The sequence below is a fragment of the Alligator sinensis genome, unplaced genomic scaffold (assembly GCF_000455745.1).
Source record: "Alligator sinensis unplaced genomic scaffold, ASM45574v1 scaffold30_1, whole genome shotgun sequence".
Classification (NCBI taxonomy): domain Eukaryota; kingdom Metazoa; phylum Chordata; order Crocodylia; family Alligatoridae; genus Alligator; species Alligator sinensis.
Genome location: NW_005842060.1, coordinates 2,558,628 through 2,576,981, shown reverse-complemented (window position 1 = coordinate 2,576,981; position 18,354 = coordinate 2,558,628). Strand labels below are relative to the sequence as shown.

The window sequence follows — 18,354 nt, the reverse complement described above, 5'->3', positions numbered from 1 at the left end:
TAAAAGCTGTGGAGAAATCTCTGTTATAATCAGACCACTTTAAGTGCTCATATATGAACCCATGTTTTAAAAAAAAGGTCTTGGCCTACACACTTTTTGTATCTTTTGGTTTATGCATTGGAGAACTCATCCAATCCCCTCATTCTCCAGGACTGAAATAGTAAGATAACTTCAAGCTTAAGAGGACTTAATTTTTAAAGAGGAATGAATATGTGATCACTGGGAAATTGCCTTCAGCAACACATCTCATTTTGATTTGTGTTGTGCTTGTCCTAAGAGAATAACATGCTATTTCCTGTCTGTCCCTGAAAGCCTTAAGTCTGAGAAATTCAGCAAACTGGAGCTACAGCAAGACTATTTGAGATGGACACAGAAATTTGCTTCAGAACATTCTTCCCTGGATTCTCAGAGAATTATCAGAATGATTTGTACAAGTGACAATTTTCTGATACTTGAACAAATGAAATTGGTTTTGCTTCTTATGGCTTCAGGTATGTTTGAGGCAAATTGTTTGTATCTGCATAGTAGAGACTATTCCAATACCTCTGAAGCAGACAACACTAGTAAGTACTAAAAGATGTAATTCATCTAGTGCTGATGAACAGTAGAGAACACACCAACAATCATACGAAAATCTTTCTGGATTTCAGAGGAGCATATATTATAGCCCAGACTATGTAGCAGGTTTTCATGGATTTCTCCTGGTAAAATGTCTCTTCTGTGGATGCAGTGTGCCGTGATGACAGGCCAAAAGAACAAAAATTGTTTCCATGGTATTCTGTGGCCTGCGTCCGGGCCAGTCTTTTGCTTTTATACAACTAAGGTAATAATATGAAGGAAACAAACAAGCAAATGAAAGATGGTCTAAATAATCTCCCCTGCTATCTATAAGCAATATGGGAAGTGTAGCTACCAGTGCAAGGTATTTATATGAGGTTCGGGTAGCTTCTGAAACATAGGAGACAGAGCAATGGGTAGTGGAGCACTCACAGAATATTACAACACATTATAACCTTTCCTATGTATACTACTAGGTAGAACTGAAACACCTGTGCACTAGGGAACAAGATATTTTTGCTGATTTTTGATCCATACAAATGGACACTTCCCTGTAGTAAGAGGCTTGAGTACTGTTAAAATCCACACAATGTACCTCTCCAAACAGGGTTCCCAGCTCCATACTCAGGTCTCTCTGATTTAACAGGCAGGGGTGGATCCAGGAGGGGGTGCAGTGGAGCAGCTGCATCCCACCCGCTTTGGATTGCACCATGTCATGCAAGCCTAACCCAAGGAGCCCTGTGGAACCTAACCCTGTGAGCTTTCCACATTGTAGCATATATGGAGACAATGAACCTAACTCCCACCTATGAGGTTTCATAGTGGCTGTAGTGGATTTACATTTTATCTCTCTGAGGACATGTGGTAGCTGAAGCAAATGGTAAAACAGACTTTGTAAAAGTTGCAAAACCCAATTGCTCTATTTTAGCTAGCATAGAAATATATAGATCTAGACAAAGCAATGAAAACTCCTGTACACATTTCCTTCACACCGTTTCCCTGCTATTCCAGGGCATTTTTCGAGTTAGGTCAGAATCTTCCAAAGGTTCCAGGAGTCTTCCTCTCCTGCACCAGGCCTCCCCTCAAATCACAGAAAGAATGAGCCCAAATCCAAGCTTGGACATTTCCAAGCTTTTTCTAAAACAACTTGTGAGAGATGCTTTTTATGACATTTGTATCCTTTTTTTAAACAACCCTTGCCAGGAGAAAGTGAATGGCCACAGCAAGAGGTCCTATTTCCTGCTTTTGCTACTTCTCAGGCATTTACAACAGCCAAGTCAGAAGGGCATGCTATTGTTGTTCTTGCTGCCCTGCCCAGTGTCACTTAGGGCATGGATAAATACATTCATTACACAGAGTTAATAAAGGGCAGAGACTTTGCCCATATCAGCTGTTCTGTGGTAACCGCTCATGTCACCACTCTTACCCTGCAGCAGTAACATAATGATGGGTGGGCATAAAGGGCATGAAGCGGGAAAGGGGAAGGGTGCCAGAATAGAGTTGGGGAGATGCCTCCCCCTCCCATCCCCGGTCTCCCCTGCCCCTACTCTCTGTGCCTTCCTTGCAGCAGCTCCAGCTCTGGCTTTGGCAGCGGGGGGAGCAGAGCAGCAGTGGTGCCTCACAGTGCAGAAGCAAAGAGTGGAGGTTCACTGCTGCAGGGGAGGGGAGAAGATGCTATATCCTCCTTCAGCTTGCAAAAAATGGTGTTTTTTGGCTGCTTGTGACTCATTGGTGACAAAAAGGAGGTGACATCTCCTTCCCCCACAGCTGTGAATGTTCAGCTGCCGCACTTGCACTATGTGCTGCCATCACCCACTGATTAACCACTGAACCCAGTATGCTTGGGGGTTACATTGAACCAAATGCTTACCTTCAAAGCACATGTAGAAAAGATGAAAGGGAAAGGCAGTGCCTGTCACAACATATTTTAAACCCACCTAAAAAAAAGAGCTAAAAGGGCTAACTGGACTTTTCTTCTGTTTTGCCATGGCACACCTTGCAAGGAGCTGCTGTAAGGAGACACATTATGTCACTATTTCCAAAGGAATATATATGAAAATCACTAGTGGGGTTTGGAAATAGGATGAAATAGCTACTGTAAGCTTATATTGTCTGTGCTAGAGGCTATGGAGCCATGTGGTTAGAGCAGGAGACAGGAGTCACAGACCTGGGTTCTATCAATTTGACATTAGCCTACTGGACAAAGCACAAAAAACAATGTTTTCAAGCATCTACATCAGTGGTCACCAATCAGTGGATCTCGATCCACCGGTAGATCTTGGAGCCTCTTGTGGTTGATCTCAGACCCTCTTGGAGTCAATCCAAGGCTGGGGTTGGGGGCTGAGTGCCTGCTTGCATGCAGGCATGTGCCCCAGCCCAGCAAGTCAGTCTGTGAGGGAGGGAAGGGGCAGGGACTAAATCAAGGCCCCCGCAGTGAGGGACAATGTTGCAGAGGCAGGAGCAGGGGTAAGTTGAGTGGGGCCCTGGCCAGGTGGGACTTACCTGCTGGGGAGGTGCACCACCAAATAATTTTTTATCAATCTGCTCCCCCTTCCCTCCCCCCAGACTTACCTGCTGGGCGAGGTGGGTAGGGAGGCTGGCAGCAGCGTATGGTAGATCTTGGGTTGCTGTTAAATGCCAAAGGTCATCTCCTACTTAAAAAGGTTGGAGACCACTAATCTACCTTGTATTTTGGTGCCTCCATGTTTTAGTTGTCAACTCTGATACGTACTGATTGCCTGCAACCATGGGCAACTAGTGCCTCCTGAGTCAGGGGGGCACTTGCCCCCCCTGTGGCCAGTCAGTAACTGGGGGAAGGTTCCCCCTGTGGTTGATTGCGCTGACTGGGGGGGGAAGTTCCCCTGCGGCTGTTCACGCTGGCACTTCCTGGCACACCGCTGGCACTTCCTGATCAGTGCAATCAGCCACGGGGATATACCACCCTCCCCCTGGTCGGCACGATTGGCTGCAGGGGGACTGCAGGGATCGCTTTTCCTGGCATCCCCACTCCTCGGCCAGCATTCTTGGGGTGGGGGGGAGTGCTCTCGCCTGCCCCCCCTGCCCATCGCCTAAGCGGGGAATGCTGGCTTCAGGGTTTGCACCAGTGCTCTCAGGAGGTGCACATGCACCCCCGTACACCCCCTATGCATCGCCACTGCCTTCAACTCCCATGAACTTCCAGATACAGTAGTGGGCACTCAGGGCCTTTGAAGACCAAATCTAAGGCATCCTGAGCTGGGCACAAAAAGTTAGAGCTCACTTTTTAAATTTTCACTTTTTTGTGTCTCACCTTTCCAGTTACAAAGTGAGAATATCATCACTCACCCACCTTCAAAAGTTTTAGGATTTTCAAAATCTGTTGACATGAGATTAGAAATGTTGCATCAATGCAGAGGAAGGATAGTTCAGTGTTTAAAACATTACCTTAAGATCTGGGAGACATGGATTCAAGTCCTTTTACTACATTGCCTGTGTGACCCTAGACTAGTGCCAAATCCAAAGAATAGCTTAGGCACAATCTAAATCTTAAGATTTCCTAAATAACTCCCAAAAATTAGCATCTCCCTGTGCTTCTTCACTTTATCCCTCTTTTACAGATGGAGAATAGCACTTCTCACCCATACGGGGCTACTGTGAAGAATGACACATTAGAGATGGCAAAGCACCAAGATACTACAATGATGTGGACTGTATAAATACCTTGAATGCACAGATATTAGAACACAAAGATTGCTGATATTCCTTTTGTACTTTGTGACAACAGTGATTCTCACTTCATCAATGACAGACAGCAACATAACAATGTGGTTGGATGCCCAGGGTGGCTACCACGCACAGTTGCTGCTGCAGGGTGGTTGCCGCACACAGTTGCACAATTGTGACTGCATGGCTCTGACAGAAGCTGTTTTTTTCACCCCTGCTTCCATCAGGGCTGGTCCCTGTTGCCCTACCCTACTTACGTTACTGATATCAGAAGATGATAATGAAGGTAAGATGGCTGACTTGTCACTGAGACGTTTCTAGCTGCCAGTTATGGGTTGTACTGGGGTCACAGGTACTTTTGCTGTACTTTTGCTGCTGCCTACACATTGCCTCTGAATTAGTTGGCAAATGATGTTTTAAAATCTTAATGAAGCACTACATATTTCAGATAAGTGCCACTCCTGATGTCAGTATCTTTTTCACCGTTGTTTACAATGCTATCAAGGCATTTTAGAAAGGATGCAGTCTAACAAAAAGTCTATATAAAAGGAATAATGCTATATGAAAGAGAACAACAAATCACTGAAGAAACAAAAACAAAAGCAATTAAAACTTCAGCACTAGAACACATTAAACATGAAGGAAACACTGACAATAGGCATCTGTGTCCCCTTGGATACAAAAAACCCCCCAACGAAACCAAAAAACTCACCAATATTATCTCAGCCTAAGCATTTTTGCAGAAGCAGAACTGGAAATATCCTAGTTTATTTAAAAAAGAGCAGTAAGACTCATATAGAAACAACAAAGACCCTGAACCTGAAAGAAATAATTGACAGCAGTAGGAGCAACAGGGTCCCTGCATCATACAAATGTAATATTATTATCAGCAAACGTGAAGACAGACAAAATCAGCAGATAGGCCTAGGAGAGATGTCCTCATTCACTGAGTCCAGTCTTCCACTTTCATAGGAAACCATGGGAACTAATTTTGTTCATAACTTTATTAGGTTCCATTTTACAACTAGCTAAGTTTTGTTTTTTTTTTTGCTCCAAATGCTCCTCCTAATGAAAGGATATTCCAAAATTTCATTTCTCTGGTGGTTAGAAATAGTTTTTTATTTTCCAGGCTAAGTATATTAACAGTTCATTTAAACCCAATACTACATATAAACACTATCAAAACATGGAGGATATTGAAATTCACTGCTTAGAATAGAAAATCCACAGCCTAAATAAAAAAGAATCCATATATCTTCTTTTTAAACCCATACAAAGGTTTTATTACACATTACACTTGGCACATTACATTTAAATTGTAGTATGCATTAATACAACTTAGAAAGTTTTCTAAGCAGTTGCACATTAATGATTACTATGATCTAAATATAGTTTGTAGTACTGCACTGGAGTCTTGAACTGGCTCCGGTACAACCCCAGTGTCAGCCCTGGGACCAGGCTGGAGCTGGTTGGAGGCTCTGTGGATTGTGGATCCCAGCTCTGGGACCAGAATTGATCATATTATGTCTGTGGAGTAGTCCTAGGTTAATGCAGAATGTGTTATTCAATACGATTGGGAGATACTCCTCATACAAAAAGGCATAACTTTGCTACCATGCAAGAGCAGTTAGCATATGTAATCCTGCTTGAACATTTTGATGCTACAGTTTTAAGTGCAACTAACACATGCTAAATGTAATTTCTAACAAGTCCCCAATAAACATAACATCACCCCCAGAGTACTCATCTTCTGTAACCCTCTGGCTAACGCACACAACTCCAAATAGGCAACACGCCTATAAAGGAGAACATCAGAGAAAACTGAGCAACCATCTTATTCACTTAACCTACGCCAACACAGGAGAGAGCTAAAATGGCAGCACCCAAAACACCAACATCATTAATTTATCACAACATCTCTTATCCCCCTCTGAAATATCCATACTTTCCAAAGGCCTGAAATTCTTCCCAGAGAAACAACCTGGCAAGATACTAACATGGGTGGATCCTGGATTTATTAAAGGGGGTTGAGGCACCAACACTCAGACCATGGGAAGTATGGGGTTGAGGCATGGGAGAAGATCTGGCGGTTCCCTGGGGTAGTGATTCCTATAAAAATAATGCAATCCTAAAGCTGTAGCCACCAAAATGAACAGAGCCAGACTCAGACCCCACTCCAATCTGCTACAATTCCAACCCCAAGACAAGGACAGCAAGATCCCTCTGCTCATCACCAACACCCCTCAGCCAGATTTTGCCCATGGCACCATGTCATCTGGCTTGCGGGGCTCCCCACTGATCTGGAAAATTGGTGGCAGGATAGAGGTGGCACCACTCTCTTGCTATCAGATTTCCAGACCCACAGAGAGCCTGTGTGCTGGATTGGGCACCTGATCCCAGTGTGCATGGTTGGACAGGTATGGCATTGGGGCGTTGGGCCTAATCCCAGCATGAGAGGACAAGATAGGGTGATGCCAGGCCCCCAGGGCCCAACTCCAGCATGCAGGGCAGGGAGGGGAAAGTGCCCATCCCCTGGGGCCCAATCTCAGAATACAGGGTCAGAAGGGGTTGGCACTAGGCCTCCAGAGCCCAATCCTGGCAGGAGAGGGAAATGCTGGGTGTCACAACCCAAAGTTGTGGTTTTTCTTGTTTGTGTGTGCTTCGGCATCGCTAAATCATGTTCCCGCCAAATTGCAGCTCTTTTGCACGGTGGAGTGTTCTGTTGTAACGGAGAACCCGCGTGCAGGAGCTTTTCCCGCCAGTTCTGTAGCTTTCTTTGCATAGTGCATTTCTTTTGCATTATAGTGATGCACGATGCAAAGGAGTTCCTGCCATTTGTATTTAATTTAGTGGCCGTTTCTAAATGTAGGCATACGTGGCGGCTAGCTATTGGCTTGCTAGCCGTACAAAAGGCTTGGGTAGTTTCCACCCAAGTTGGAGAGAGAGAAAGCACGTGGAGTTCGGGAAAGGAGCGTGACGATCTCTAAGTGCTGCTGATCCCTTCAAACCCAGCTTTTTCCTTAAGAGGGCAACAGAGGTTTAATTTGTCAAACCTACGGAGCTTCAACAACTCCTCGGAACCTATTTACCGAACCCTCGGAGCCTTAACAACTCCGAGGCACATAACCTCTAGCCTCTCCCCGTCGCCGATCACTGTCCAGACGTATCCTTGTCCTAAGGACCTAATTGTCGAACTCACGGAGTCTTAACAGCTCCGGGGGACCTGGGAACCGAGTAACACTCACGGAGATACAGCTGCTCTGTGGGAACGAATTCTTGAACCCGCGGAGCCTGGATCACTCCAGGGTCAGGAACCGAGTTTATTAGAGTCCTCCACCGAGAACTCAAGCGGAGCTGAGCCTGGAAAGCTGACCAGCCTACACCGCAACCACCTTGGGTGTAAGTAAATAATCTTTTCAATCAACCATTACGCCTCCGTGACTGATTCTAGCTCGAGCGTACCAAACCGCGCCACAGTTTTTCTCCAGCCCCGTGTACCCGGGCTGCCGGCCACAGCCGGTGTGCACAAAGACGGGCCCGGCTCACCCCCGACTCGTACATGGCGACCCAGATGGGATCGAGAGAGAACTCGCACATGGCAATCCAGGTGGGATCGGGAGAGGGCCTGCACACTGGGTACCCAATCCTGGTGCACAAGGCTCCACCTGACCACCAGACTGACTCCTCACAACTCATTTGGCCCACGGGGCCAAAAGATTGAGTACCACTGCCTTAGACACGTCATTAATGGCCTCCAATCCCTCTAGAAAAATGATGACCATCTCAAGGCAGCCATAGGGAACAAACCTGTCCTGGCTTACAGGCATTTCCCCCAACCTCAGATGGTGTCTCTCCAATAACAGACTACTTAACTCCTAATCTCAACAAGGCATGAGACCTTGGTCTGGATCCAGATGTTAGCTGTGTCCCCCCATCAACACAGGCCACATCATCACTTGGCCAAATAACATGAATTATAGCATCACCTGCACCTGTACCAATGGCATATACGCCATCACCTGCTTATGGTGTCCCCTCTCCCCAGGGTCACTGACCTCAGAGTGGCTGTTCTTAGAATACAAAAACTTTAAAAATGAATTTGAACTGGGAATTATGGAACAAAAAAAATCACAACAGGGTGGATTGTATTAAGTATGATTTAAACCAAGACTATGGCTTCCTATCCCATTACCTGGATTAGCTTTTTAACCTCTATGCCCCTCAATGGATTAACTGCTTTGTTTTTCTCTTTCCTATCCACCTTGCCTCTCTCAGCAGTGCCCTCTCCTTTTTCCTCCCCGCTTCCCATCCCTTTGTATTTTAATTAGTGCTTTCTATTTAGAAGCTTTTCTTCCTGCAGTCCCTTTCCAGGATCTGAGGAAGTAAGCCTGCTGCTTAGTAAAGTTTATGCTATGCATCTCTGATTTAGTTAGTCTATAAAGTGCAAATCTCCCCTGTCTTCTGCTTGGCTACTGATTAACACAGCTAACTATCTGTCCCTAATATAGCTCAGCCTGGCCTGTATGAATGTGTTCTAACTGCCTTCCTTGAGCATGCTTCTTTGAATGCTTTATATAATGATTTAACCAAAGGCAAACATTGTAGGCTGGGTTGAACTTTGTAATAACATCTTTGAGTGACAATTGCGAATTCTGTGTCTTCTTGGCAATTGCTCCTAATACTACAGGAAGGGCAAAAAACATTTTCATGTACATAAGAGCTGAGATTACCATTGACCTTCTTTTGTTTGATGCTCCTGGTGGGATTAGGGAAGAATTTAGAGATGTTGAGAGTCTGCGACTCATCATAGCTTGAAAGCAAGACAATGAAAAGTTGAAAAAATACTGGCAGTGGGGTCTGGTGAGCAAAATTCTCCTAATTTTTAAAGAGCCATCAGAGTTTCCTTTGGCAATACGTCTCTTGTTGCTCTTTATTTGAATGTAATTAGCCTGATGTTTATTGATTTCTTAAACTAAATTTCTAATTATTTGGTTAGAGGTGAAGATAAAGTTCTTTTACAATGCCTCTCATTGAATGACTTGCTGTTTCTTGCTTCATTATTAAATCTCTGTGAGTAGATAGAGTGCATTGTTTCTTTGGAAATCCTTTACAAAAGGATTCATGGCCACATCTGTGACAATGGATAAACATAAGCAAGAGGTGAGGCTGTGGAGAAAGACAAAACAGAACAACAGATCCTCAAGGACATTACATAAAACTATTCCTTCATTGTACTCTTCATATGGAAATGTTATACTGGTGTATATTTTACATTCTTGAAATACTTCCATTAATGCTAATGGGTTTTAAGTGTACTTTCGGAAAGATGTACCATAGCTAATAGAGATGGCTTATTTTTAGAGCAAAACTGTTGAGCGTTATGTTATTTATCTCTTTCAACAATATTAAAGGACCCTCTCCCCCCACCCTCCACCTCACTGTGTCACCCCAGCTGTGTAGAGGGACCATCAATAGCCTCCCAAGGGCTGAGGGAGAATTACATGGTATAAGAATGTTGTATGCAGCCCTAGAGTGTTTTTCCCACCAGCCCATGGCACAGAGGTCATGCTAACACTGATCTTAGTTGTCTGTGGATTCTAGGATGCTTTGGACTATGCACTTCATCAATAGTTATTGCTAGTGCTGCTGTCTTTTCCAATGTACTTTGAATCCCAGTTGTTTCAGGACACTTAGGACTTGTCAGTGCCACTTCAGGTGCAAGCCCCAGGACAACAGAGCTGAGTACAGCCCACTCCCACAAGTGTACAAACTCAGCAGTTTACTAGTGAGCTTTTCTCCAGCACCCTCTTCATACACAGAGGGATGAGCCCAGAGCAATCTCACTGGCAAACTTCCTGCCTGGAACACGCCTGAGGACTTCGCTGGGTAGGACTTAGGGTTAAGTCCAAGTTGGTTTTCTTCTTATAAAAAGCTAAACAATAAAATCTACACATCTCTCTATGAATTCATGCCATCAGTAATGTCTTCCCAACTCGATTGTCTCCAAGCTTTGTCCTCAGTCCCATTTGTTGAGCCTCTATCCTTCAGTGATGCAGCGGAGTAGAGGTATAATGAGACAATTTAGAGATGATATGCTCGTCCATGTTCTTATGGCTTGCAAGAACTGTTACGGGGTGATAACTGGTAAGCAGTAAGTGGATAGGGCTGTTTGTAGGATAGGTAAAGTCACTTGTAAACTGAACAAATTTGATTTGGAGCCACTGAGAGAGAAACTGGAAGGCCCAGGGCTTTGTTCACAGGGACATTTTACAGAGTGGAACTGGGGTAAGCTCTGATGCTGCATGAGAAGAATTAGGGCACATGCACCACATGCATTTCTAAAACTTTAACTCAGCCACATCAAACATGGATTTTTACCAGAGCACTAATGAGCACAATTCAGTTCTTTGACATTTGTAATTATGTCTTGTTTATTTGTCCTTTAGTTTTCTATCCAAATGCTGGTATTTATATCAGAGACAACTTGAATTCATTTTGAGAAACATGATGCCTAAATCCAAGGATCTCAGAACCAGCAGTTGGGACAATGTCTGGACTCTTTTTCTTTCTTCTAATCTTCTAATTCTGTCAGGAACAAGCAATTGAATCCGTGGCGTAACTAGGTGAGGGCAAATGGAGCAACTGCCTTGGTTGCAACCTTGGGGGTGAGGGGCACAAAAAAAGCAACTGCTGCTGGCAGCTATACAATCATGCTTGTGACCATGTGGCAACCAGAAGTTGTTGATGCCTAGGGACCTCCTCAGTTTGCAATTTTGCCCAGTGAAGCTTCCCCATGCAGCTGGAAGCTGGCCAAGAGCTGTCCCGCTTCTGGGGCAACTCCCAGCCAGCTCTGGGCTGTGCACAGCCTGGAGCTGTCTGGGAGCTGCCCCAGAAGCGGGACAGCTCCCAGCCAGCTTGGGGATATCCTGGCGCAGATAGGAGCTGGCTGGGAGCTGCGCCAAAAGGGGCAGTTCTCAGCCGGCCCTGGGCTACTCAAGAAAATCTCTGCACAGCCCAGAGCTGGCTGGGAGCTGCCCCAGAAGTAGGACAGTTCCTGGCCAGCCCAGGCTACTTGGGGAAGTCCCCGTGCAGACGGCAGCTGGCTAGGAGCTGCCCCACAAGCAGGACAGCTCCAGGCCAGCCCCCAGCTGTGGGGGGAAGCAAAGAAATCATGAAGCAGAGAGCTCCTGAGTCCCAGCACTACTTTGCCCCCAGCTCCTATGGACAGGGCAGTGAGTAGCGCTAGGACTGGGTGGGACAGTACCCATGCAGGTGCTGCTCCCATCCAGGGAGCCAGGAGCTGAGTAGCACCAGAACCAGGAGAGTTCCCATCCCTTGTGGCTTCCTAGTGTTGGGGCTGACCAGGACCAAATTTGCTTCCAGTCAAAGTCTACATGTATGCTACAATGCAGTATCTATTGTGCAGTTAGTTTACTACTTGTATTTACAGGTAGTAGCTAACTGCGCAGTAAACTAATTTACTGTGGAATAGACTAATTTACTTCACAGTACATGGTGCACACATGTAGATGCTGATGCTTTACTTTGCAGTAGACTAGTCTACTGCACAATAAAGCGTCTCATGTAGACACACCCATAGAGTAACTAAATCAGAGATGCATAAGCGTTCATAAGCAGCGGTGCAACATCTACCTTGCCTTTTGCTTCACTTCAGACTAACATGGCTAACATACTCTCTACATTCATGTTAATCACTTACTAGTCCTCTCATCAATGTTAATAATAGTGAGATGAGTATCAAAGAAATGATACTAGAACTCTTCCCTCCTATAACTGGGACAACCTTAGCATTCACATTGTTGCATAGCTTTTGGGACAGTTAAACAATTAAAAAAACAAACCAAACTAAATGTAAACAGGAATGTGCACCTGCATATCACTTCTTGTTATCAGCAGTAGGATTTCTCTACGCTGATTAGTATGTGCTTATCATCCCAACATTCCTTTGTTGGATGTTGGCGAGGATAGGGACCTAAACAGAAATTTTTTTTATGCAAGAATAAATACTGTAAAACCCAGAAGAACTCTGAGTGACCTTCAGCTACTTTCCAAGAAATAATTTAAGTATTTTCCAAAAAGGCAACAGTAATGTAGGAAGTTGTCCAGATTGGCCTCTTCACAAAAAGGACATGCCAAAAGTCCGGTTCTACTTGTCAGTGTCAAGAGCATTAAAATCCATGTGTAAGCTGCTTTTTGGTAACTTAGAGATTAGTATTAGTCACTTTTTCTTACAGAGCAATAACAATGCAGAGGGCAGGCCAAATGCTTTCCAGATAAATGTACTATAGGCTTTCTGAGGAACCAGTACTTTTTTGCTCCTTTGAGCCATAAAATATTAACAGCTTACTTATTTACCGTAGATATATTCATTTTAATTGCAGTTCTCAGTGGCAATGAAGACAACATTGAAACTAACTCAAAACCAGAGCTCAAGAGAAGTAGCAGGTTTCAGCTGACAGTGCTGGCAGGTTTGCTTCTCAAGCTTTGGATATTCTCAAATACATTTCCAAGTACGTATTACTTCAAAGACCCATTGAATGAACACCAGGGTAAGTACAGATATTTGGGAGGTTAAATCGGGTGCAATATGACCCCCTGATTTAAACTTAGTGCTGACCTTGCACTTACAGACCTGATCTCAGTGAGTGACCGGCAATCAGTCTAAACCTATAACAGAACTTACAGGTACACAAACTGGTCCATGTACACAAACTGGTATAAAAATTACAGAACCCAGTTTATGATAAACCTAGATCTATGTAGTATCAGACTCATTTAATTTTGGTCAAATCAGTGCACGGAACTTCTGCCCACTTCCTCCGAACAGCCCCAGGACTGGGAAAACCCAAGCACTGGCCCCAGCCCTGGGGCTGCTCTTTTTGCTTTCCCCTTCCCTTGCACTGGTCATTTTTTGCACCCCCAGCCCCTTGTTCCCCCCCAGCCAGTGCTCTCAACCCCCATCCCACAAGCTTCTCTGGGTGCAGCTGCTTTTATCAGTATTTACTGTTTCTGGAGCTGAGCAAGGAAGTCCCAGTGGGGGAGGAGGGGGGGAGGGAGGACGGGACAGGAGGGATGGGGTGCAGGTTCACTGGGGGGGCACCCCACTCCACCCATGGGTCATGCCTTTCCTCCCTACCCTTGCACATCATGCCTGCCCCCCCACCTGCCTGTCGCATCTATTCCTGTACCCCTTGTGGGTCATGCCTGCTTCCCTTACCCCACCTGTGGGTTGTGCCTGCTCCCCCTACCCCTCATGGGTTGCCCCTGCCCCACCTCCCATCCCACCCATGGGTCCTGCCTGCTCCTCTACCCCACCCATGCGTGGCATCTGCCTCCCCACCCCGGTGGACTCCCAATCCCCTTCAGCCTGCTGCACCCTCAACCCCTCCAGCTAGCTCCCCCATCCCGATTTACCTGATATCAGGCATCCATTTTGAATTGATTTAATCTCACCCTAATGCCCACGAATGTCTGTACTTAGCCCATAGCTCTTCTCCCCATACCTTTCACAGACACAGGTAGTAAGGGCAGGATTTTGCCCCTTTTCCTTTGCCTTTATTTCTACTAGGAAAACTAGGAGAAAAAAAATGAGGATATCAGGAAATGTTTAGCACTTTACCTGCTTAAATCTTACTTGGTTTCTTTATTTGATTCTTCACTGGACATGTATGATACTCCAAATTTTGCCTGTTTTCTGATTCTCTTAGTGAACTGGTATGCAGCTCTACCTGAAGCATGTAGTGCTACTAGCATTCCTCAAGCAAATAACATGAGTGCTTCAATGTTTCCTGCTGCGTAATACAACTTTTCAAACACCGTAAGTGTCAAAGTACCATGAAAGGTAGCACAATCATTTTACTGAGGAACAAACTTTGCTGCCAAGAAAGAAAGTGGTTTTTTTCCTCCTCCTAAGTAGAAACAGAGGGGATGTTTGTGTGTGTCTTTAGAAGTACTACATCAAGCCTGTGGTTCTCTGGTGGTAACCCATCAGTGGGGCATGGAAGTTCTATTAGTGACTGATGCTCCTTTCCCCCCGACCTTCCCATTTTCCTGTGGCACCAGTATCATGTGAGATGCTGAGCTGCTCCATGCCTGGTATTCTCCTGAATGGGAGCAGTAATGGTTATATTAAACTACTTTCCTCTCTGGCTAGGCCACATTCAGTTCCAGAGGTCTGGGACATCCTGCAGTGGAACCATGGAACTAGAAAGTCTGAGAACCACTGCAGTAGAAAAATCTTAGTGGGGTTTTAGGGTGCATTAAAAAACTACATCTTTTTCAACCTTGCTTTTGAAAACCTCCTCTCAAATCTCCTCTCAAAATGTGCTTTTCATTTAGAGTAATTCAATTGAACTAGCTTGGCATGCATACAGCCAGTGGCATAGCAGCATAGCCCCACACCTGGGGCAGCTGCGATGCCTGGGGAATGCTGGCTGCAGCAGTGTGGATGGCAGCAGTGTAGTCAGCTGCCACTCTTGTAGTGGTGGCTATTTTGTTCCCCCCAAACAGAGGTAGTATGTGGGGCTGCTACTCTAGTAGCTCCCCTCTACTTCACAGTTATGCTACTACATGCAGGTGTCTCTGAATTTCAATATGAAAAATTACAAAATCATGCATCGAAGAAAATCAGAGTTCAGTTATACAAAGTGCCAAGTACTCTGACTTACAGATAAGAACATGCAGAGATAGGGCTTTATAAATGGCAAACATTGCTTGGGACAGTTCTACTGCAAATATACATAGTCTAAAGAGATGATATCCAAAATGTGAAAAGGTACGTCTATTAGTTGAAGTTTTGCTACTTTACCCATGAGTTCGTAGAGGCAACTGATACTACAAGTGGCAACCAAGGATACTTTTTCCTTGTCTTTTGAGTGGATTTTTTAGAGCACAATATTCATTTACTTAAACTCTGCATGTCCCTCAAGGAACTGGTTCTAAGGTTTTGTATATGGTTCATAAAATCATATGACATGATGACATGGCATAGAATCAGAAACAGTTGCATCCCATAATTCAGTTTTAATGTATCTGACTCAGAGAGTCAGGAATTAACAGACACGTTTATTTGAAATTCTTCTAAAAATTCAGGCTATAATTTTTGTTTCTGGAAGATTTAGGATTTTTCAGAAATGATTCAAGATAATTCCTTTCTGATATACAAGCTTGACTGGTTGAGTTATTTACTAGTTGAGGTCATAAAAATGTTGTTGGTGCTCTTAAAGTAGTGAAAGCTACTTTAAGTTACTTGATAAACATGAAGAAATAGTTTGTGTCTCTGGAACCAGGAAATTTATCTCAGAATTCAGTACTAAATCCTGATTCTATGACTTGTTTGAGATTCCTTATATGAACAATATATGCAAAATGTACCTTTGAAATTATATAATTTCTTGTAGACTGTAGGTATTCTTGTGGGTATTTAAGAAGTAAGATCTTTTAAACCATAGATATGGTCTCTTTCTCAGGAAATGGATACTTCATCATTTCTCCTTTCATTCCTCTTTTCTGTAAACTATATAATCCTAACATATTTAATCTTACCTCAAATTTTTGTGTTCCCAGTATGACATACCTAGAGTTTGATCAAAGTTAGTAGGAATTGTGGGCTTCCAGCTCCACTGCAAAATGAAGGAATCCAAAACTCAGAGCACACAGAGTTAGCAGGCTGTCTTGGAAACCTTGGTCCTGATTTTTCAACTGGTAGACTCATTTTTAGAAGCTGAGGCCATTTTAAATTGTCGGATTTTTTGGTTACCCTAGCTTCTATGATCTATATGAGATTTTTTTTTGATAGCATGCTGTGTATAAATTTAGTTTCTGTCAGTTAAAACATAACTTTACACATTTCCAGAAACTCTTAAGCTAAATGTAAAATAGGTCAATATAATAAAAAACCCAATGACTCTCACAAATAGATACAGATTTTGAAGATACCTATTTTCTGGAAATAGTGAGGTATAAACCCTCAACTCTTGTGCAAGCTAGAGTATGCTGCAACATTTTATCTTTTCCTATTAGGTTTCCAGTGTTAGTAAATATAGAACTATTTAGTTTGTAATTAGTACAGTATGTTGATAAGACATACTGTCAGCTACAATATAATTATGCCATTCCCATTTGCAGAAGTGGCATTTGAATATTATATGTTTGTCACCATCTTAACCCTAATAAGACCTCAAAAAAGAAAGCAAGCTAATAAAAATCTCAAAGTGACCATAGAAAGCAAGTCTAAAGCAAAAAGAACTTGATGAATAGTGCTTATTGCCATAACTTGTTTTGTTTGGCTCTCTGCCAGTGATGTTGTATTAACAAAAGAAAAATCCTCTGTAATGAAATAACTAAGCAGCATGCCAGAAATTTATATCAACAAATGCAACATTAGGAATAATAATCAAATCTAATCTGCATGGCAATGGGAATGAGAAGAGAAGAAATCTATCCTTAAAGATATTACTTCAGGATACCATACAACACACATCTTTTGAGAGGAAAATCAGAATCTAGAGTTAGCAAGTTATGAAGCTTTCAGACAGCACAGAGAATCTCAAACCTAGAACCCATCTCTTCGACTAAACCTCTATCCAGCGCTTTCTCTGGTTCAAAAGTATTACTGAAAAATATCTTCATGGTGTTCTTTATGTTCTGGTTGCATCAGAAATGTCAAAATATCAGAAGCACCCTGTTAGCTGGCTGCTAGTGTATATGACTAGACTAAAACAGCTAGACAGCAGTATGCCATTAAAAAGAAAATATAAATGTGCTCACAGATCAGTTGGTGTTTAAGGGTATCTATACACATCCGCTGAGGTGGCGAGGGGACACTTTAATTAGAGCAGCTCTGAGAGCTGCTCTAATTAAAGCACCCACAGCATCATGTGTATTCAGTGTCCTGCACTTCAGAATGGCAGTGGGGGATGCTTTAACTAAAGCTTCATAGATTTCATAGACTTTCATAGACATTAGGGCTGGAAGGGACCTCAGAAGATCATCGAGTCCAGCCCCCTGACCAAAGGGCAGGAAGTCAGCTGGGGTCATAGGATCCCAGCAAGATAAGCATCCAGTTTGCTCTTGAAGGTGTTCAATGTAGGCGCTTGAACCACCTCCGGTGGCAGGCTGTTCCAGACCTTGGGGGCTCGGACAGTAAAGAAATTCTTCCTTATGTCCAGCCTGAAATGGTCTTGTAGTAGTTTATGACCATTCGACCTAGTCGTCATCCCTTGGGGCGCTCTGGTGAACAAACGTTCCCCCAGATACTGGTGGTCACCCCTGATAAACTTATAGGTGGCCATCAATCACCCCTGAGCCTGCGCTTTTCCAGGCTAAAGAGCCCCAGGGCTCTCAGCCTGTCATCGTAGGGTCTGCTTCCCTGACCTCTGATCATGCGCATGGCTCTTCTCTGGACTCTCTCAAGCTTCTCCACATCCTTTTTGAATTGTGGAGCCCAAAACTGGACACAGTACTCCAGCTCCGGCCTCACTAAGGCCGAGTACAGGGGGAGAATGACGTCCCGGGATTTGCTTGAAAAGCATCTATGGATGCAAGCCAGCGTTTTGGTCACCTTACTAGCCGAAGCATCCCACTGCAGGCTCATGTTCATCTTGTGGTCAATGATGACCCCCAAGTCTCTTTCTTCTATAGTGCTAGCCAACATAGCACTGCTGAGCCTATAAGGATGCTGCAGGTTTTTCTTCCCAAGGTGGAGAACCTTGCATTTATCAGCGTTGAACACCAATGTGCACCTTACCATTTGGTCTTGAGTGGGCACAGTCCAGGACACTGTCGGGGAGGGGGAGTTTCAAAAGGGAGCTGGGACTGCCTCTTATCCCATTCTTTCCTTCTGTTTTCAATAATAGCAGCTTCTTCTACCATAGTTTGACTTGGGTGATCTTAGTAGTTTCAGTTGGGCAGTCGCATGAACTTCCTGATAGAATCATAGAAGTCGGGTCGGAAGGGACCTTGTAGATCTTCAAGTCCGACCCCCTGCCTGGGCAGGAATAAAACTGGGCTCAAATGACCCCAGCCAGGTAGGCATCAAGTCACTTCTTAAAGACCCCCAGGGTAGGAGCCAGC

General features: G+C 44.2%; 1 long non-coding RNA gene across 3 annotated transcripts; it reads left to right on the top strand.

Moving 5' to 3' along the window:
• The first annotated feature begins 9,016 nt into the window (after nt 1–9,016).
• Nucleotides 9,017–14,098, top strand: LOC112550225. 3 transcript variants are annotated; one of them, XR_003093949.1, is made up of 3 exons: nt 9,017–9,120; nt 12,663–12,791; nt 13,989–14,098. It is a non-coding gene; the product is annotated as an uncharacterized LOC112550225 (long non-coding RNA). The 3 variants fall into 3 exon arrangements; XR_003093947.1 differs by having other exon boundaries at nt 12,663–12,830; nt 13,989–14,092; XR_003093948.1 differs by lacking the exon at nt 13,989–14,098 and adding an exon at nt 12,912–12,966 and having other exon boundaries at nt 12,663–12,830.
• The last annotated feature ends 4,256 nt before the right edge of the window (nt 14,099–18,354 follow it).